At 42.2% G+C, this 22232-nt stretch overlaps 1 protein-coding gene across 10 annotated transcripts in view; it reads right to left on the bottom strand.

Moving 5' to 3' along the window:
- PlexA (plexin A) overlaps positions 1 to 22232 on the bottom strand; it is a 739259-nt gene that overhangs the window by 298649 nt on the left and 418378 nt on the right. For 2 of the 10 annotated variants that reach the window (XR_010947759.1, XR_010947758.1), the window contains exon 6: positions 15655 to 15826. The exons of the other annotated variants lie outside the window; for them this stretch is intronic. The gene's annotated coding sequence lies outside the window, so the exon portion shown is untranslated. The remainder of the gene's footprint in view (positions 1 to 15654; positions 15827 to 22232) is intronic. 10 annotated transcript variants of the gene reach the window in all.

Below are 22232 nucleotides of genomic sequence, written 5' to 3'. Positions count from 1 at the left end.
AGCGTATGGGATACTGTCTCAGCAAATGTTGGCTTTGGATTTGCGTATGTCGCTCGCTTCGTTTCAACGTCCCGTATTCCATTAATAAAGCTCTGAATTTTTACCCTTTCGGTGTATTCCACGGGTGCGTCCGCATTTGCTAGATGGGCCAGCCTTTCGACATCCGACGCAAATTCCTGCAAAGTCTCATTCGCTTTTTGGTAACGGTTTTGCAACTCAATTTGGTATATCTGTTTCCTATGCTCGCTTCCGTATCACCTTTCTAGAGCGCCCATCAATGTTTCGTAGTTTTTTCGTTTTATATTTATTTATATTTATATTTCGGTCTAAAAAGTACAAACTTCCTTACAGACTAGTTAAAAATAGAGAAAAGTTCAAGCTTAAATTTATAAATGCTATTATTAAAGTTAAGAAGACCACTATATCGATTTGCTAGGTGTAAAGCCTTGGATATGGGTTCATTCAACGCGTAATTCGTTCGATGAGTTACTTCAACAAATAGTCTGGTGTGCCTTAGATTACGTGGTGGAATATATGAAACGAATAAATTAGATAAATCAGGGCAGTTTATATTACCGTTGATAACGTTATAGGCAAGCATGAGTGAGATACAAGTTCTACGATCATACAAAGCCTGGAGTCCGAGCAATTTACGCCTGCTGACATATAATGGGAGGCCATCGGGCCAGTGAAGAATACGCAAAGCAATTTTGGTGAAAATTCTTTGAACTCTCTCAATTTTATGTGAGCTACCTTCATAGAATGGACTCCATATAATCGAGCAATATTCCAGACGACTTCTTACCAATGCCGTAAAAAGTGCCGTCAAAGTCATCGGATCCCTGAAGTCCCTGGAATTACGTATAACAAACCCAACCATTGCAAAAGATTTGGAAATAATAAAGTCGATGTGACCAGAAAAAGAGAGTTGATTGTCAAAAATTACACCCAGATCTTTTATCTCTCGACAACGGTTTAAAGATCCAGCATTTAATTTGTAGTTGAAAAAGGTGGTAGTGACCCTTTTAGAATAGGAAACCACGCAGCATTTGTTAGTATTTAAAAGTAGGTTATTACTTGAACACCATTCATTAAAAGAATCGAGATCATATTGCAAGTTAATGCAGTCAGAAGTATCCCGTACGGTTAGAAAGAGTTTGACGTCGTCTGCAAACATTAAACATTTAGCAAATTTGAATTTTTGAGGTAGATCATTAATAAAAATTAGGAACAACAGAGGGCCACAGTGGGTTCCCTGTGGGATTCCAGACCAAGCGTTAATAAGCGCAGTAGACTGGTTGGCTCCGATTGACACAAAAGCTTTCTATTCGATAAGAAACTTGAGAAGAACTTCAGCAAACTTCCGGTCACTCCGTACATCCCCAGTTTTTACAAGAGTATAGAGTGGTCGACCTTGTCAAATGCTTTCGAGAAGTCAGTATAGATGACGTCTAGTTGCGCATGGTTCTCCAAGGCATATACAATTTGGCTAGTGACTAAAGCCAGATTGGTAGAAGTAGACCTGCCAGGAAAAAACCCATGCTGACACTCAACAATAGCCTTGACTATGTAGTCAAACAATTTGCTATGAAGGATACTATCGAATAGTTTTGCCAGAGTACTCTGCTTAACAATAGGTCTGTAGTTGCGAATATCATTGCGGTCACCAGACTTAAATACCGGATTTATGGAGCATAACTTCCAAGAGTCTAAAAATATCCCATGGTTCAAGCATCCTTGGAAAAGAATTGCCATGGGCTCAGAAATTGTATTTGAACATAGTTTGAAGAATAACAGAGAAAATCCCTCGCTATCTGATTTCGGACTATTATTCAATTTTGAAATTGACAGAAATACATCTTCGGCTGTAATATCAAAAGAAGAAATTTGACGCAGAGAACCAGAGTAGAATGTCGGACTAGGTGAAGAGGTAGGATCTGAGTATACCTTCTGAAATAATTTGGCAAATAAGTTACAAATATCTACCGTATTACTGGACGATACACCGTCATACTCCATGCACGTCGGAAATCCGTTAGTCTGCCTCTTGGAATTAATCACCGACCAGAAACTAGATGGATTCGTCTTCAGTTTTGATTCCAGATTATTCATATATTGTATAAACAAGAACTTATTGAGACAGTTAAAAGTCGATTTAAGCCTGACAAAGGTAAGACGATCAGATTCACTCCTGCTCCTTTTATATTTCTTAAAAGCCTTACGTTTTTTATTTTTAATATTATTAAGTTTAGTATTGAACCAGGGTGGCCTGTTGTTCAGAATTTTCCGTTTTCGCGGAACAAAATTCGAGACTGCTAATGAAAGCCTTTGCTTTAATGGTTCATAAGAAGCCTCAGGCCCATTAGCGGAGTCCAAGAAGGACCAATCAGTGTCGAGGATAAACTCGTTTATCGCTGGAGCATCAGCCTTGAAATAGTTATATTCTGAAATATTTACAACTGGGTTTTTATCAAAGCTATAAAACTCGAAATTTGCAACCAAAGCATTGTGATGTAAACTGTTTTCCAAGATTGGAGATAGACACTCCAGGCAAGATATTCTTAAATCATCAGATCCAAAAACGAGATCAAGGAACCTACCATTACTGTTTGGTTGAGTATTATATTGTTTTAAGCCATACGAGAACAAAGTGCTAACAACAAGAACATCGATATCGGATCTGATATTTGTGGGTAAATTATTACAGCCACTTGACCAGGAGATATTACTTAAGTTAAAGTCGCCTAGATATATAATCTCATCAGACGGATTAGCAGTACTTATGACACTATTTATATTATCTAAATGTTTTCGATAGACAGCAATTTCACTACTTGGCGGAATATAAGACAAAACGATTATTATTGTTTTATTGTCATTAAACTTAACGCTTACACAGATTTGTTCAATGCCACCATCTATCAAATCATTAGTAATCAGTTTACTACATAGATCTGCTCTAATAGCAATTAAAACTCCACCACCCCTCTCAAGACCGGTGGCGTTCGGGCACCGATCATTGCGAAATACGTTATAATAGCCGTCAAAAAATTCTTTAGATGAAAAATTTTCATTCAACCAGGTCTCTGACAGAGCTAATATATCATATTCGTGTGAACTAACGTTACAATAGAATTGTGACGATTTGGTACGCATACCACTAACATTTTGATAATAAAGCGCATAACTCGATTTTGATTTATTAATGGATCTACTAATTTCTAAGTAAGAACTAGCGACTATGTCTTCGGTTCGAACCTTTTTCGGCCAAACCGAAAAGGGCAAACCGTTACACCGGCAGGCCAAAGCTCAGGGTTGAGCATCTTATCAAACCAAGAATCGGGAACACCAAGTTTGAATGTAATTCGCTTCAATGATTCAACGGCAGTACCTTTCCTGATAAGCCCGTGACAAGAAAGCAACTCTCTTCGTATCCCAGAATACTTAAAGACGTATTCAATAATAATTTCGTCTGTAACGGATGGCAAAAACGACGCAATATGAAGCCACTTAGTCTTAGCAACCCTAAGCTCAGTGCTTACATTCGAACCAATAATGCGCATTTGTTTATCATCATTATTCTTCATTGCATCATCTACCTTCTGATGTTGATGATTGTTGTTGACGTTCGCAATGGTAACTTCAGCATTAGTGCCATTAACAGCTGACGCAGAGAAAGACGGAGATGCGGCGGTATTTAAGTCAGATTTATCCTTCTCAGTACTTCGATTTTTACCTGCTTTCTTTTCCTTTATAACTTCCACCCACTTTGCATCAGTAGGCTCATCACTTTTTATGTCAGTTGTATCAATAATAACAATGCTATCATCAACACACGTATTAGCTGGTTCAACAGATAGTGTAACATTGTTGTTGTCAATGAGAACAGGTTTCTCCTTAGCAGCGACATCATTGATTGGAGTTAGAGAATCAGATTCTATCATAGGTTCTGACTGCCTTGTTTCTGTATCAGATTCAGGCTTTTCTATACTCGTGATTTGTTTACCTTTTGCAGCAGAGTCGTTGTTGCTGTTTTTTGCTTTTGCAGCCAAGCCACTCATATTGTTTTTCTTATGAGAAGTTGACTGTTTAACTTTTTGTTTTTCTTTGCGAGTTGATTCGCGTTCACTAGCATAGGAAGCAGCAACAGTATGCATGTCTTTTAGTTCGGTAGTTAACGAGGAGATTATATTATTTTTATCGACAATTAATGAGCGCAAAGAGCAAACTTCGGCTAATAGAGAATTCACTGTAGTAAGTATACTGGCATTTTCCGAACGTAAAGCAGCAATGTCATTAGCAATATCGAACAGAGATAGTTGTTGGATATTTTCACACAGCTCGCCTATGCTCTCAGCATTATTAGAGACAATGGGTGGAGCACTTGGTGGAGGAGTACGTATCGATGCGCGACGCGCAACAGAACACAATTTACAAAAGAATGGTTTCTTTGAAGAGATGAGATAATCAAGATCATCAGATGACATGTTAACACATTGCAAATGAAAAAGGTCATTGCACTTTGCACACAACACTTTCGGTTTATTGCGATCAACCCTTTGTCCACATTCGCAGGGCATTTTGAATAATTTATTTTATTGATAATAAAATTGTTTCTTCATTTGAATAAAATGTTAATAGTAATTATATTGAAACAAGAGTCACTATCTCAGGTCAACAGTGCACTTGTTATAATTATACTTATTAAAACTTGCCATAATAGCAGAAATAGTACAAAAAACGCGGAGCGAAAAATAAACACGTCCGCAATCTTGACGGCGACTGCATATTTGCATATTAACAACGTTTTCCCCATGGAATGGTCTGTAAGATCTCAGGAGCTGGTTCTTTTAACGCCACGAACAATGCAGCAACTTTATCCTCAGTATTCCAGTTGTTCACTGCTGACGTCTTCTCAAAGTGAAGCTTAAATACCTGGAAAGGAACAGAGCCGTTAAACGATGGAGTTTTTACCTTCGGATTGCTCGCTGGAACAGCTGGGCGGTTTAGTTCTAACTGCTCCATACGACCTTTTAAATCATCGACTTCTGGCTGAAATTGCATCCTGCGTTTCAAGGTTTGATAATATCCTTGCTTCCTGTGCCTCCAGCTGCGAGGATATGCGAGCCTCTTGTGCTTTCGACTGCTCGGCCATATATGTCTTCTGTTCTTCTAGTTGTGTTTCCATCTTGGACGTAATCTGTGTCGACATATCGGAATATCCGTTTCTTGTGCTTCAATCTTCGATGTTATGCGTGTCTCCTGTGATTCCATCTTGGATGTTAAACGTGTCTCCTGTACTTCGAGCTGTGCTGACATATCGGTTGATATTTGTGACGACATTTGCTTCAGCACTGCTAGTATCGCGTTACACTGATTCGTAGTGTCTATGTCTATCTTCTCCCCCATTTTAGTCGCCGACTCTTCCACATCAGGATGAAAAGGGTGTTCATCAATGTCGATTCCTTCCAATTCCATAGCTTCCCTTAGTCATGTTTCCAGCTCGGACTTATTGCCAGTAGTATTTAATCCACGAGCTTCCGACTCTTTTTTTCAGTTGCTGAATTTTTAATTCACTCAACATGGCCATGTCCTTGTTGTCCTCGGAATCTTCGGAATTTTTTCAACAATTCCTCTTCTTACACCAATTGTAACGAATTTTGGGAAATTCCGCTTATTTGAAACCTTCTGCTAACGCTGGAATCGCTAAACTGTTGAATAAATCACTCCAATATTCTGTATTGCAAAATGGTCTTTATTACACTACTTTGGGAGTAGTATAATAATACGTCACTTCGCAACTGTGCGTGTTTAAATCAAACTGATTCCTGACTACTCAGCTTTCGCTTCTTTTATGCTCCCCGTTGCTTCATTCGCATATTTCTACTAAAGTCTAGACGTTTCGCCTTCTAGAACTGCGGTATCTCCTGCTTGGTAATTGAGCTACATATATGCGTGTGTATGTGTGAGTAACTACTTCGGCTGATGACTACATCTGTGTGTGTGAGGTATCTCTTCGTTACCTTGTACATAAGTGTGGCTAGCTTTAATGTGTACATGTGCATAAGAGTGGCTCCTTCATGTTTTTGTTGTTGTGTGATTATTTACTAGCCTAGTGATGTCAACATTCGCCAAAAAAAATATCATACTTTCGAAGTTTTTAAATAAGACAATACATCTCCTGAAGATATAAATGGAGCTCTGATGGAATAACATAAATCAATATGGTAAGGGTATTCATTAGGCGAAACGCTGGTCTCAATAGAGTAGTTTGATTTGAAAAATTCCCCAAAGAAGCCGGCGATCTCTTGATCATCGCTGGGAATATTATTTTGGAATTTCATGGATGATGGAAACCCTTTCATCCTGCGTTTGGAGTTTACGAATCCGTAAAATGCCTTCTGGTTGCAAGTTATATTTCTTTTCATTTTACAAAGACAAGCTTTGTAACACTTTTTGTTCAATTGAAAATACTTGTAGCGTAGAATCTAGTACTGTAAGTAATGGTTATGTAAACCCGTCTTTTTGAACAACTTGAAAGAGCGAGACTTTTTATTCTTTAAGATTTTCAGCTCTTTAGGTACGTATTTTTCAAAAAGACAGTAAATGGTATTGTAAAAGTGAGAAACGCTTTCCTCCACATCAGCATTAAATATTGGCCACACTGTTCGAGATAAATCACGATTTAATCTTTTGAAATTGGCCTTCGCAAAGTCATAGCGATAATAGGAGTTGTATCGTTTATTGCCGCGGTTACGAGTACTACTTACCACTTCGTAAACTATTTTGAGGGAAGGGTGGTAAGCATCTTCAGGTTCAATAATGTGTTCGCATCGACTAATGGAATATTTAGAGTGATCTTCCACAAAAGCTAAATCTAATATTTTTCCGAATTTATTCGATTGGATGCTGATTTGTTGGAGGCACAGTTCAGCCATTCCGTCAATAAATTCATTGTTGGAAGACTTTGAAGAAACTGGTACGATATTAAAGTCAGAGATGCACCATGATATGTGCGCCATATTGAATTCACCCTAGAAAATAATTAAATTAACAGTTTTTAGCAAGGAAATGTGATGCACATGCGTCATTTCGCTCTTGAGAAATGCACGAGTTTTTTGCTCACAAACCAAAATGTTTTTTGCTTTGATATTGTTTTGCGACAAACACTGAAAATCAACACAGTCAATTCCGTACATATGTACTTTTGTATGTAGTAAAGTTGATTAGAAACATTAAATAATGCAAGCATAAGACTTTTCAGTGGCCAAACACAAGCTACAGCGAGCCAACAAAAAATCTTTTTTTGTGAAGCAAGTGTATTTGGACTAAAGAGAGTCGATCAGTTCGCTCTTGGCATATACCGTTTGCATTCACGGTTGCCACACATGTTTTCATTTGGGACCAAATCTCAGAGAAAAGGACCAAATTTTTGTGTTATTTGATTGTGATACAAGCAATTCACAAAAGTGTCGTAGTCGTTGTTAAATATAAAATTTCAGGATGTTTCCATGGTTTCCTATACAAAATTTTAATAAACTAAGCGAATAGGAGACTTAATTCAAACTGCACAAACAAAAAGACTACTTTTAGGTATTATATTTTCAAATTTTTGGATAAGTCTATGCCTTCATTAACTATACGTTTTGAACGTAGTTTTGCTGACAAAGCTCTTAGTTCCAGTATTATGTTGTTAATTGGAAAGAAATAAAATGTATAGCGCAGTTAGGTTTTAGTAGGAAAAGGCTCAAAAATAAATGTAAGGCGGGATAACCTCCGAAGAGATCTAAGGCCGAGCTTCTCTTCCAATTTGCGTCGTGCTCCTCTTGATTTTCCCTACAAATTGGCCGGATGGGACCTACATGTTTATGCTGGCTCCGAACGGCATCTGCAAGACAGATGAGTTTTCACTGAGAGCTTTTCATGGCAGAAATACACACGGAGCGCTTGCCAAACACTGCCGAGGGGCGACCCCGCTTAGAAAAAATGTGTGTGAACCCAGGGCATACGGTGTGGTAGGCGGAGCGCGCTACCATCACACCACCATCTCACGTTCTCCAACGGCTCCGCTGCAGTTGAGTGGTTGTGCTAGAAATGCTGAAAAACAATAATCTTGGCATACATACATATCTACAGGCCACGCTCACCGTAGCCGCCCTCAACCACTCAGCCAAGATCACTCGCTAGTGGTCGTTGGTAATGAGTGTTTTACTAGTATTAATTTTACCAACGTGATGCTAATACGCGAAATCTAAAAAAAATATATCTCCGTGTGCGGCTAGTAAAAAGGTTGGCCGGAATTATTATTAGTATTATAAATTTTTTTTTTGAATAATCAAAAAACACGAAATGAAAAGAAGTACAGAGATTTTTTCAGTAATACTTCCGGCCAACCTTTTTACTAGCCGCACACCGAGATTGCATAGGGTGCCTTCAGCACCAGAATTTTTTTGCTTTGTAGAATATATATTTTGTTTTAGATTTCGCGTGTAAGCATCACGTTGGTAGAATTAATCCTAGTAAAACACTTATTACCAACGACCACAAGCGAGTGATCTTGGCTGAGTGAGCGTGGACTGTAGATATGTATGTATGTCAAGAATATTTTTTTTTCAGCATTTCTAGTAAAACCACTCAAGTGCAGCGGCGCCGTTGGAGAACGTGAGATTGGTGAGTGCATCTACAGAGCAATATTTTCTCGAATGATTATACACGTGTGTACATATATTGGTTAATATCCCTAATCTTGCCAAAATAGTGTAGAAATTTGCAAAATAAAGCAAGAACTATACTTTGTGATGAATATATATACATATGTACATATGTCCATACATGAATTCATGCTTACATACATTTTACTTGCATACCCTTTTTTAGCACTGAAATCCAGCGAAGAACTAATGTCTCGGCTGGCGTACTGACCATCGACCCCGTTCAAAACATCCAGAACCCAATCGTTCCCGCATCCAGAACGCTAGAACTAATAAACTTCGCTTCTCCAAGTCCAACAAAACATGCAGCTAGAAAAAAAATTGAACCGTTCTCATGCGACCGAGCCTGGAACTAAGAAGTTGGTTGCAGTCCCTCCTAAAAAATCCATATTCGTGTCAAGATTCGATATTCGGGATACTACTGATGAGGATCTGAAATCTTATATCTCCTCAAAAAGGAAAATCGATCACGTAACAATTCGGAAATTTAATTTAATTATGAAAGAAATGTATCTTCCTTTAGATTAGATGTACCTATTGAACATTTTGACACTATCTTGAGTAACGATTTTCGGCCCCCTGGCGCTCTTGTGCGGGAATTTGAATATAGGCGGAATAAGAGTCTTAAAAACTTAGCAAAGATCCCTCTTAATGACATTGAACGTAAAGCCTGCTTTAGATATACTTTACCAAAATGTTAGAGGCTTATACACCAAATTAACAGAACTGTTTTCAAAATCATTCAACTTAAGTAAAGATATATTTGCTTTTACTGAAACTTGGCTGAAACCCCATGTCTTTAATTCTGATAACCCCTGTAATGACTACCAAATATATATAAATGACCCCCTAAACAGAGTTGGAGGTGGAGTTCTGCTTGCTGTACACTCTTCGATAATATCTGAAGAGATTAGCGTACCCGCCATCGATACAACTGAGTTCTTGTGCATACGCACTCAACTAGCAAATATCCATATTTATTTAGCCATCTGTTATATCTCACCATCTTCTGAACTGTCCATTTATATGCATCACATTTCCTTGCTTAAAACTGTTAAAATCGCGCGATTTTTTATTCCGAATTTTCATATTTTATGATACGAAATGAAAAGAACCACAGCGCTTCCCAAGGCAGTCGGTTCTATGTACCGGAGCGACTCGGGATTTTTCCCGACCAAGGACTGTCATTTCAGTGTGACCCCATTTAATTTGTTTCGTTCCTCCCACAAATTGTCATCCTCCCAGCAGCTCCTTGCAGCAGGACTGCTACATATTCTCTTACTCCGGGAAGGTATCGAACCCAATCCGGGTCCGTCTCCTGACCCCGGTCCTGAGAAATGGTTTTGCTGCATTTGCCAGAAAAGAATCTTTTTAGGACGGTCATACTCTGTTCAGTGTGTCTCGAGCAAGGGATGGTTGCATCGGACAGGTTGTTCTGGGCTTGATCCCAAAACCCGACGTCCACGTAACTTTTATAAATCTTTTGTGGCTCCTTGCTGTTCACGCCCAAGGGCGTCCCGTAGTTTACGCCTAAGCGCCCCCACCCCCACTACCTTCCAGCAGCCTCGCTGCTCAGCAAGCCACAACAAGTACCCGCTGCTGCTCGCGCCCCACGGCGCCAACAACTCAAACAGCTGATACCACTCATAACTACTACCTTCGTAGTAGAGCTGGTAGCAATGCTGAGCATCAGCCCCTGCTCCCGTCTTCTTCTCCCCCCCCCCCCCCCCTCTTTTCTGGCAGCAATCGTGCAGGTCAGGGAAACAGACTCTTAGTCCCTACCTCCGTTTGCACCGTCTGCCAGCACAGAATATATAGGTTTGCGACATCCGCTCAATGCAGCTCCTGCCTTGGCTGGTGCCACTTTCCTAGATGTTCTGGTCTCCGCGACGGCAACCCCTCGACGGGTTTCATCGCGCCATGTTGCCAGGTCGCAAACCCAAATCATCCGGGTACCCCAATGCTTGCCCAAGGGCGCCCATTCCCAAGGCCACAACAACAATTGCGTCCTGGCCTTCCACAACCTAGGCGTAGTCACCCTTCACTTACCCCTAGAGTGGCGGCGTCACCCCTCATGCACTTCAGAATTCTGCAGTTAAACTGTAATGGACTAACTGGGAAGATTACGGAGATAGTCGATTTCATGAAGCGGCACAACATCCGCATTGCTGCGATTCAAGAGACTAAACTCACAGATCTGCATTGCAGACCTGCTATGGGTATAATGTCCACAGGAAAGACCGCGAGAGCGGAAATGGAGGCGGCCTCGCGTTTATTATACACCACTCTGTGCAATATTATATATTTGATCCTGGCATCGACCGCAGGGACAATGTCTTAGAACGTCAAGGCCTATCTGTCCGGTCAGGCGATGCAAATCTAGAAATCATCAACATCTACATCCCTCCTGTCACCTGTTGCCCCAGTGGATACCGCCCTAATATCGAGGCCTTACTCACTGGCAACAATCGCATTATCTTAGGCGATTTCAATGCCCATCACGACCTATGGCATTCAAACTTGCGGGCGGACAGTAGGGGTGAGATGTTGGCGGATCAAATAGAAGAAACGACGTTCTGCACAATAAACGGAGACGCCCCCACACGTATGGTAGGAAGCTGTCATAGCTCGCCAGATATCTCAATCGTGAGCGCAGTACTCGTAAACTCGAAACCAGCTAACGTAGGTGAGTCATATCGTCCGATATCTCTCCTATCGCCAGTGGCAAAGACGCTTGAAGCCTTTTTGCTCCCTTATTTCCAAGCACATTTGCAGCTAGCCCCTCATCAGCATGGCTTCAGAAAACTCCATAGCACTACCTCCGCGCTAAATGTCATTAGCACCCAGATAAATTGCGGTTTGAATCAATACCCCCACCATAGAACAGTACTCGTAGCGCTAGACCTATCAAAAGCCTTTGATACGGTCAACCATGGCTCGTTACTGCAAGACCTGGAAGGGTCTACCCTTCCCCCATGTCATAAAAGGTGGACCGCAAATTATCTGGGTGATCGGCAGGCATCGGTGCAATTCAGAAACGAAACATCAAAACCAATGAGAATTAAACAAGGGGTGCCACAGGGTGGTGTCCTATCCCCACTTTTGTTTAATTTCTACATATCTAAGCTACCTTCACCACCGGAAGGAGTCACAATCGTTTCCTACGCCGATGACTGCACAATAATGGCCACAGGCCCAGGCCCAGAGATCGATGAGCTATGCAATAAAATAAACGACTATCTCCCTGATCTCTCCAGTTTTTTCGCCTTGCGAAACCTGGCATTGTCACCGACTAAATCTTCCGCGACCTTATTTACAACATGGACGCCCCAAATGTCGACCATATTGAACATCCACGTCAATGGCACTACGCTACCGACTGTCCTACACCCCAAAATCTTGGGTGTGACGTTTGATCAGGATCTACGTTTTGGTGCGCACGTAACCGCAATTGTTCCGAGAATTCAGAGCTAAATCGAAACTAAAAACGAGGCTTTCCGGGCATAAAACGAATATTAAAAATCGCCATAAGCCTAATGATGGCAAAACGGCGCTAACACAGCATTGCAGAGAAACTGGACACTCTCCCAATTTAGAAAATTTAGAAATTCTACAGCAAGAGAGGAATTACAACAAACGCTACATATTAGAGATGCTACACATCATAGATACACCCAGCGATAAACGCATGAACATCAAATCTGATACAATTGGTATTGCCTCTGCCTTTAGGCAGCTGATCATCAACAACAACAATAATAGATAAGAGCATCCCCCACTGTTTACCAAAGAGTTCACCTGCAGGCTGCAGCTGATATCACTTGAGCGGCGCTCACTACTCATTAGCTAACTTTCTGCTTATGTTCATTTTTTGTTTATGAAAACGGCTTTGTATTATTTACATTTTATTGTTATTTGCTTTGCACTGTTCGTAAACTTATATTTTTGTTACACTAGTCGACATATTGCATTCAACAATGTAAGTTCTGTACTTGTGCAAATGTGTATTTTTATGATTTTAATATGTATGTTTGTTCTTTTCGTACCTAGTCCTGATGATGACTTCAGACTGAAGTCGAAATATCGACAAATTAAATAATATAATTGTATATCAAAAATTCACGTATTGTGTTTTATTAAGAATATACAAATATTTGGCCTAGAGCTCATATTTAAAAAGTTGTAATTCAAAGGCCGTAAATAACAAAAATAATAATAAGTAAATTAGTGAAATTTAACATTATTTTTTCGTTAATTCGTGCAAGTTTGATTATGCTAATGTATAATATAAAAAGTAAAATGATGTGTGCGCTTAAAAGATTGTAAACGTGGGGGACAATATGTACTGCACAAACCTGTTTTTCGCCGATAAGTTTTAAACGGGTAAAAAGAAATTAACTTCTGATTTAGGATCCTTAATCTAGCCGTGAATACGCGTCTTTTGATCCTCACTCGAAAATTGTGGCCCAAATTTAGGCAATAATCTCATACAGTACTTCATCGAGAAGAGTTCTAGAATGCAAAGAAGCATTGGAAAACTGCGCTCGGGCGGGACTATACATCTATACTGGGCTCCCGGTCATAAATGGGTAGAAGAACGGAAAGGTCGATGAGATGGCAAAGGAGGATGCAACACTCACTGAATAGACTGTAGAGATCCCAATCCTTTTGGGAGTAGTCAAAATGAGACAAAAATTTTGTAGCGCGGGGCTACAAAATTTCTGAGATCATGTGCAAAGCCTACGATATTAGACTCACCAAATGGCTTATATCTTTGAAGAGAGAAGACTTATATAAGGAATACGATGGGCATACTAACGGGCACTGCCTTTTGGCGTCTCATGCTTATAAGTTAGTCCTGGTCAGTAACAGCAGGTGTAGGAAGTGTGAGGTGCAAGAAAAAACATGTCCGGCATCGCAGGGTCAAGGCTCCAGCTATTAGGGTCGGAAGAGTTGCCAGATATCGAGGCAGCAGTTGAGCTAGGTCCTAGAAAACTTCTAGTATTTGCTAAGAGGACGGAGTTGCTCTATTGGGGTTCTTCCGCTTGGTCGTCAAACAAATTCTGGGAACACCATGGACACATTCAGTCTATGTGAGGTCTTATTAACCTAATGGCCTCAGCAGGATTTTCGCTGCGGAAATGGACAGCCAACTGCTTGAGGTACTCCTGGCCATACCAAGATTCCATCTCCTAAATGAAATGGATTTCGAAGACGCGAGTATAGTCAAGGCATTGGATATTCGATGAACGCACTTGCTGATAACTTTTATTTACAGCAAAACCCTTCGATAAGCAGGCTAGTGATCGCTACTTTAGGCTATCGCCAAATTATTCGACCCTTTAGGTTGGTTAGTTCCCTTCGTAGTAGTTGCAAAAATTTCAATCCAGAGCATCTGGCTAGAGGGTACACGGTGGGGTGAGGATGTATCATCCGTGTCTCTTGAGAGTTGGCAGAAATTAATGGAAAGCTACAAATACATTGAACGATTACGTATCCTTTGCTGGGTACACTTTTCACCAACCTCTAAAGTAGAAATCCGTGAGTTGTGCGACGCCTCGGAGAAAGTATATGCAGATGTTTTAACCTTCGCGCTGAGATAGATGATACAATCTTCCGGAGTTTGCTACTTGCGTAGCGCCAGTTAAAACCATATCTCTACCTAGGTTGCAGTTATGCGGTGTCCGAAACTTTAGAATCGATTAATAATAATCTCAAACTAGGCCAACGTCAAGCTTCTTATGGACGGATTGCACTGTTATTCTGCCCTGGATACGAAAATCACCCTACTCATGGTCAATTTTGGTATCTCATCGTATCAAAAAATAATTGACCTAGTGTAGACTCAGCCTTGAACCCCTCGGACCTCATCAGCAGAAGACTACCAGCCGAATAATTGGCCAACAATTCCCTATGGTGGGAAGGCCATTCTTGGCTTCAACAAGATGTGACCGAATGGCTTATTCAGAAAACAGTTCATATCACTAATATAGAGGAAAAGTACATATCGCGAAAACAAGTCGAAAACGATGATATTTTAGGAAAATTCTCTCACCTTTCCCAGACCTTGAAGGATATATCAGATATTAGTCGTTTCTGTGTTCGAGCCCACCCTGTAACAAACGTCTCCATTCAGAAACTTCCAATAATTTCTTCAAAAGAAAAAAAGCCACAACGTGAGAACTCATAATAAAAATACTCCGCACTTCATTAGGATCTAGGTTAGGTTGAACTGGCCGATCAATTAAGACCTTATCGACGGAATGTGTATTTAGTGCTACCAGAATTTCTTTGACGACCAAATATTACAAACTTCAACTAGGTACCAGGACTTGCGTTAAAAGATATCTCCGTACTCTTGGCGAATGCTAAAAGTTTTCTAGGACCTAGCTCATTAGCTGACTCTAGTTCTGGCAACTCTGGCGCCCCTAGTAGCTGGAGCTTTGGCCTGGCGAGCGCAGGACACGAACAGAGAACGCACTTAACCAACCGTTTCTTCATGCAGCTCGCACTTCCTATATCTGCTATTACTGACGTGGCCTTACTTATAAGCATATGATGTGTTCAGTAAATATACCCATCGTGAGCCCTAAGTCTTCGCCACCTGGCGGCGATTTGTTTGCATAGGTCACTTTCTATTCAAGTATGTATTCTGTGTTCCAAATATGAGTACAATTGGACCACAAATGCGATTTTATTGAATATTTCCATTCTTGCTCCACCAAATGCGTTTGCTGAAACATATGTGATTGACGGGTTTTCAAGATGTGACCTTAGTCAGATTAACAGTTTTAATAACAGTTTTTATAGAATATTGGATCTCATATTTTTAAGTGATAACATGAACTTTTGCCTCCAGGAATGTCTGGACCCTTTGTCCAATCCTGGTCCACATCATGTTCCGCTGGTTCTTCATTTGGAATTTTATGAGTTTAATACTTACGTAGAGGTAGAGGATACAATTTCCAAGTTTTGTTTTAAAAATTATGATGCTGATGTGGTTAATGCGGCAATTGACTTTATTGATTGGGATACGCTATTTACTGAGGTTGATGCGACCGGTTGTTTCAATATCTTTAAGAATAATCTAAATTGTATTTGTAGTGAGCACATTCCTAAAGTAAAAAAAAAAGTTTACAAAATTCCTTGTTTCACGAAGGAGTGGAAAAAACTTAAGAATTTGAGAAACAAGTTTCTAAAAATTTAAAAATTCAAGGTTTCCTTTGTACAAAGAAATGTATATAAAATATTTGAACGAGTTTAAATCATTGAGCAAAGTCTTGAAGCATAACTATATAAGAAAATTCGAAGAGGATGTTAAACTGAATCCGAAAGCTTTTTGGCGTTTTGTGAAGTCTAAAAAATTGTGTTCGAGTGTTCCCTCCGTTGTATTTTACAAGGTTACACAAGCTGATTCAGCATCAGTTGCTGCAAATCTTTTTGCGGATTTCTTCAGCTCGAATTTTGAGGCAGACTCTAATTTGAGTAGTAGTAATTTTTACAGTGGCCTTGGTGCTAGTGGTTCCGCGCTAAACTTTGGGGCTCTTGAAATCTCTTTAGATGATGTTGAACTGGGGATTCGTGAAATCAGTTTGTCGTCCCAGACTGATGTTGATGGTTTTTGGTGTCACCTTTTTAAGAATTGTTCAGCTCTCGCCTACCCAATATGGCTGCTTTTTAATAAATCTTTTGGGCAAGGCGTTTTCATTGATACATGGAAAATCTCTTATATTACGCCAATTTTTAAATCTGGCAATAAAAATGATACCACCAATTATCGTCCTATTTCTAACATTTCGACTATCTAAAAACTTTTTGAATGTATAAAAAAAATAAAGTTTTCTTTGCCATTAGTCGTCCCATCTCGGTAGACCAGCATGGTTTCATGTCGGGGAGATCAACTACCTCCAACTTAGCAGTTTTCTCCGAATACTGCATTGAAGCTTTTAGTAACCGGGCCCAAGTTAACACCGTGTATACTGATTTTTCGAAAGCGTTTAATAAAGCTAATCATCGTATCTTATTATCGAAGTTACGGTAGTTTGGCTTCCACTCAAGTTTTTTAAGCTGGATCAAAACGTACCTCTCAAATCGATCTTGTTCAGTTGTAGTTGGGGGGGTGTCGTACTCTTTCATTGCTTCTTCAGGCGTTCCTCAGGGAAGCATTTTAGGTCCAATTCTTTTTGTGATTTTCATCAACGATATTACTAGTTGTTTTAAATTTTCAAAATTTCTCTTGTATTCTGATGACATGAAGATTTTTAGTAATATTACATGTCCCGCTGACTCGTTGAAACTTCAGAGTGATCTAGACAATGTTGTAGCTTGGTGCCAGAAAAATATGCTTCCCTTAAATATTAAAAAATGCTCCCATGTCTCCTATTCCAAATCCCGCTCCCCTATCCCTACTTCATATTATATTGTAAGCTCACAACTAAGCATTGTTTCCAAAATCACTGATCTTGGGGTGGTCTTTGACTCGAAGTTCTCGTTTCAAAGCCATCTTAATTATATTATAGCTAAGTCTTACTCTATGCTGACTTTTGTCAGACGTTTCAGCTCAGATTTCTCGGATCCGTATACCTCACTGGTGCGCTAGAGACTTGAATATGCTGTTATTATTTGGCGTCCGTATTATTCCTGTCATATAAGTCGTTTGGAGAGTGTTCAGAAAGTCTTTATAAAGTACGCTCTGCGCCCACTTCATTTTGATCTTCCTGTTCCGGCTTATGCATCTAGATGTATGTTTTTTGATCTCAAGACATTAGATTGTATGAGAACCTTCCTATCTCTCACTTTCATTTTTAATTTAATATCTGGGGTGGTTGACTGCCCCTTTTTACTTGAACGTATATTCTTTCTTATTCCTCATATTTGTTTAAGGAGTCATGCTACAACACTACGGACTCAATCAGTCTATGTGAGGTCCTCATGGACCGGCCAGTTCATGCCACATTTTACGTTGGGCTGGCGGGGACCAATTATGCGGCCAATGCTCCTGTTGTTAGAGCTCTAAAAGAGTTTAACTTGCTCCAAAATTCTTCAGTTTTGGACTTCTCCTACTGTGAAAAAAGATTTAAAATGCTACTAAATGATCTGCTAAATTAGTTGGTAGTCTATTTTTACCTGTAACTAGTCTGTAAGAAATGTAATAATTTCAAGACAAAATAAATATTATTATTATTATTATTATTATTATTTTTTTTTTTTTTTTTTTTGTTACGTGGAAGGAGGAAATGCTTTATGCACTAACCGGGTTTTTAAGCCTCGGTGCTACTCTCTGTAGCAGCGAGCCTCTCCGAGTGTAGGACTCCCTTTCTTTTTCTTCATGGTCTACCCACTAAAACCTAACCTCCCACGGCCCGCGCATTTTCCGCACCAGGGACCGCGTTTAGCATAACTTCGGGCACGGAAGCGCGCTACGTGAGCTCTTTGGCTACTCTCACGTTATTGGGCTAAGCAACCATCTTGCCGTTTAGCGAGGAGAATATTCCTTGCATATCTGCTGACCATGTCCCATCTGTCATTTTCGCAGGTCATTTTATGGATGACACTGCCCGGGGATAGGTCGCCTAGTGTTACTTCCACTCTTCTTCGTTGCTGTGCGAAGTGATCGCATTCGAAAAAGATGTGGCGTACGTCGTCTATGAGCCCACAGTATAAGCAATTCGGATTTTCAACCTTGCCCATCCTGTGGAGGTATTCCCGGAAGTAGCCGTGGCCACTTAAAAACTGTGTCAGGTAGAAGTCGACCTCTCCATGTGGCCGTTCTAACCATGGCTCCAGCTCGGGAATCAGTTCCCTGGTCCACTTGCCTGCACTGCTGCAGCTCCATTGCTGTTGCCAGCGTCGGATAGAATCTTTTCGCGCCTGCGCGGCAGCAACATCTCCTCGGAGGTGGTAAATTGATTTCCTCTCCTCAGCGAGAAGATGTATCGGTATGGTTCCCGCAATAACAAGAACTGCGTCTGCGGATACCGTGCGGTAAGCTGAGGCAATTCGTAGCGCCCCTCTGCGTTGGACAGAAGTAATAGATGCTCGATACTTTCGGAATTTCATTGCATCCGCCCAAATTTCTGCCCCGTACAAGAGTATAGAATTCGAAGCGGAAGCAATCATGGCCTTGGCCCGCCTGTGTTTGCCATTAATCGGCTTAAGTATCCTATGGTCCGTGCAGTTTTCTCACAGGCTCCTTGAAAGTGTTCCGAGAAGGTTAGTTTGCTATCTAGCCTCACCCCAAGGTATTTCGTGGAGCTGCGTGTTTGTACTTGTTGTTCTCCAACCATCATATTCGTAATGGTGGGAATTCGTCTCTTCGTGAGGATTACGATCTCAGTTTTCGCTGTCGCGAGCTGAAGTCCACGGTCACTCATCCATCTATTTACACTGCGCATTACTTGGTTTAATTTAAGCTGCGCCAGCTCGCAGTTCCGTGCTGTAATTACGGCAGCCACGTCGTCTGCGAAAGCGACAAAAAAAGCACTCTCTGGCATGTGCAAACGAAGGAGGCTGTCATACGAAGCATTCCAGAGGTCGGGACCTAACACCGATCCCTGGGCTGCTCCGCCTGTTATCCTCACCTTTCTCTGACCTTGGTTTGTTTCGTACGTGAGCCAGCGATCTTTTAGGTAGTCCCCTAATATGGCTTGTAAATAAGGAGGTACCTTGAAAGAGTGTTTCAGCGCATCGAGCATATCGTCCCACCTGACGGAATTGAAGGATTTTTCACGTCCAGCGTGACCAGTAACAACCGGCCTAACTTGGTGGCACGCGGTTTCGGCTTTCCTTACCGCATTTATAACCTCGGCTATGGCATCTATTGTGGAGTGACCTTTCCGGAACCCATGCTGCCGATGGGACAGACCACCTCCATCGTCAATGGCTGCTATCAGCCGTTGTTTAAGGAGGCTTTCCATCATTTTCCCGGCCGTGTCGAGCATGCATAATGGTCGAAAAGACGACGGGGAGTTCGGGTCTCCCTTGCCTTTCGGGATTAGCACGAGGTGCGCTGTCTTCCACCTTGTAGGAAAGATCCTGGCTTCCAGGCATTTGTTATACATGTGCAACAGCAACTCAGGACTGCTCTTAGCAGCCAGTCTTATTGCTTCAGCTGGTATCCCATCCGGTCCTGGCCCTTTACCGGGCTTCATTCTGTGTAGGGCCGCTTTTAGCTCACCTTCACTGAACGGCTGCACGTCGTGGCCTTCGTTGGTGACGTGGTCACCCTCTCTGCTTGTGCGAGTGAGGAACAGAGCATCTACTATACTTCGCATCTTTCCCTCATCCATCGTTTGGTTCGGTGGGCGAAATTTCCCCATTACTATTTTATACCCTTGTCCCCAAGGATCACGATCAACTTCTTTGCAAAGCTTTTTCCAGTTATCAAGTTTGCTTTGCTTTATGGCGGGACAGAGAACCTTTTTTGCTCTTTTGTATGCCTCCGCATGCTCTAGCGCATGCGCGGGTTGTCGCTTTCTGTGGCATACCCTGCGTAGTTCGGCGATTTCGCCACTCCACCAGTGCACTTGTTTTTTACCTCTCCTAGGCCCTTTTCGTGGCATTGAGGTCTTGCATGCGTTGTTCAGGCAACGCATGGTGGCTTCTACCGTAACGTTCGCCGCTTCGGCACTGTCGACTATCTGTCGTGCGCTCGCTTGTACAACAGCGGAGAACTTTGCAGCGTCAACCTTAGAGGCGTCCCATTTTCTTTTCATACGGGGCGGTCTCTCTGTCCGACTTTGCCCTGAGTCATTAAGATGGAAGGCGATGTAGTTATGGTCACTACCCGTGAGATCCTCCATCACCCTCCATCCAGCCGCCTTTGACAGCAGGTTTTCCGATACTAATGTAATATCAGGGATAGAGTGTCCAAAGCCTGGTCGCCGATATGTCGGGGTCGTGCCGGTATTCGGAATGACCAATCCGAGTCGGGCAGCCATTTCTAGCACTAGCCTTCCTCTGGAGTTAGTCTGGGGCATTCCCCACTCAACAGCCCTAGCATTGAAATCTCCAGCGACGACCACGTTACCGGTTTCCTCACGCAAATCGTCTTCGAGCAGTTCTAGCTTATTTTTAAACCCTTGAATTGGATCGTTTGGGGACAGGTAGCAGCTCAAGAGTGTGGTGTGCGCCACTGTTACGCGTACGTAGCCGTTTCCGACAACACGGCTTCGTACGTGGGCGCCAGCGTCTAGGATCCAGATCGCAGCAGCACCTGTTGAGTCTACGTGCCAGTCACTCCTGACTCTATAAGGTTCGCTGATGATGGCATAGCTGGCTCTGCTTTCAAGAACCAATTGGTCCAGCAGGCTATCGGCTAGCCTGCTTCGGTTCAGGTTGCCTTGGATGAACCTGGTCACTTGCGCGCCTGTTTGGCCTTTGCGGCAGCGAGTGCCTCCCTGAAGGTGCTGCATGCTCCAGACCCGGGAAGGTGGTCGACCTTCTCTGACAGGCATAAAAAGCACTTTGGAGTTTCCGTGCAGGTCGAGGCCTGGTGGCCACTCTGTCCGCACTTCCAGCAAGCACTGCTTCTATCAGGGCCTTTGCAGTCTGCTTTTTGGTGTCCGTAGCCTAGACACCTGAAGCATCGCTGCACGTCTACCCTCTGTCTAAGCCTGCATTGCAGCCAGCCGATACAGATCTTGCCCTTGGCTAGTAAAAGGACGCCTACAGCTTCGTCCACTTCAATGGCTGCCATCTTCTGTTCACGCTGGTTTGCCGAGAAAATAGACACACGGACCTGCCCCGTCATTTCCCCGCCAGCAGCTTTCCTAACAGCCTGGGCAACTTCTTCGGCGGTTGCCAGACAGTCCATGCCCAGCACCTCTATCCGCATTCGCCGTGTAAGCTGCTTGGTTTCGCCCGCTTCTCCAACAGCGCTTCCTATCGCTTGGATGAACGCTGATTTATCGCCGCAACGTGCAGTTTCGATAAGTACACTCCCGGATTTGGTTTTTCGGACGGAGCGTATGACGGTCCCTGTATCTTCAGGCCGAAGCTCGCCCCGGATGGCTCCTACGACTTCAGCGTAGTTCTTTCCCTGGGCTGGTCTAACTACGAAAGTTGCGGCCCGTCTGTTTCTGGGCTTGCCTTTTCATTTTGTCTTCTTGGCTTGCCCAGGTGGTGTCCTTTGTCCTTTCTCAGGGCGTGGTTTGGCTTTCCGGTTCCTTACGGTCGTCCAGGCCTCGCCCGAGATTGTCTTCGCAGAGCCCTCATCGCACTTTTTCTTGGCCTCCGAGGCCCCCGGTTGCGAGCCAGAGTTCGTTCGTGCTCTTTTGTTCCCACGAGTCGCCTTCGGTTCTGTGTACTCTGCGCTTTTACCCTCTAATAAAGAGCGCATGCGACTCAGTGTCTCTTCAAGTTGTGCCATGCCGTTTTTATGTCCATCGACACATTCTTCTGTTTGGCTGCAGCAGCCTGCATGCTGCGCAGCACAACTCTTGCATACTCGAGGAGGTCAACTTGACTTGTCCTCCCCGGTGTTGCACCGCATACGGAGGTTTCCCGCCCGTCATTGCCGTC

Source organism: Eurosta solidaginis, chromosome X (assembly GCF_040869045.1).
Source record: "Eurosta solidaginis isolate ZX-2024a chromosome X, ASM4086904v1, whole genome shotgun sequence".
Classification (NCBI taxonomy): domain Eukaryota; kingdom Metazoa; phylum Arthropoda; class Insecta; order Diptera; family Tephritidae; genus Eurosta; species Eurosta solidaginis.
Note: the sequence above shows the minus strand (reverse complement) of the source record. Positions and strands in the feature narration are given on the sequence as shown.